The sequence below is a fragment of the Etheostoma spectabile genome, unplaced genomic scaffold (genome assembly GCF_008692095.1).
Source record: "Etheostoma spectabile isolate EspeVRDwgs_2016 unplaced genomic scaffold, UIUC_Espe_1.0 scaffold431, whole genome shotgun sequence".
Taxonomy (NCBI): domain Eukaryota; kingdom Metazoa; phylum Chordata; class Actinopteri; order Perciformes; family Percidae; genus Etheostoma; species Etheostoma spectabile.
In genome coordinates this window covers 398,240-398,485 of record NW_022605607.1, presented here as the reverse complement: position 1 = coordinate 398,485, position 246 = coordinate 398,240, and the positions used below count along the sequence as shown (strand labels likewise).

General features: G+C 42.7%; 1 protein-coding gene across 1 annotated transcript in view; it reads left to right on the top strand.

The window, feature by feature from the left end:
- dpysl2a (dihydropyrimidinase like 2a) overlaps nucleotides 1–246 on the top strand; it is a gene marked incomplete in the record, with an annotated part of 33,677 nt that overhangs the window by 9,488 nt on the left and 23,943 nt on the right.

Sequence of the window (246 nt, the reverse complement as noted above, 5' to 3'; positions counted from 1 at the left end):
CCCCCGGCGCAACATACAGGTCCCCCGGCGCAACATACAGGTCCCCCGGCGCAACATATATGTCCTGCAACATGTCTCCGCGCAACATACAAAAAATTCAAACTATTTGGGAATGCATCAGTCTCTACTAGGACACAATTAAAAAAAGAAGTGTCATAAGTGTCATATCCAGAATAATGTTCTGAGTCAGGAAAACATGTTTATCAAAGGAAATAAGGAAAGGACGTTGATTTCAGGTAGAAAACA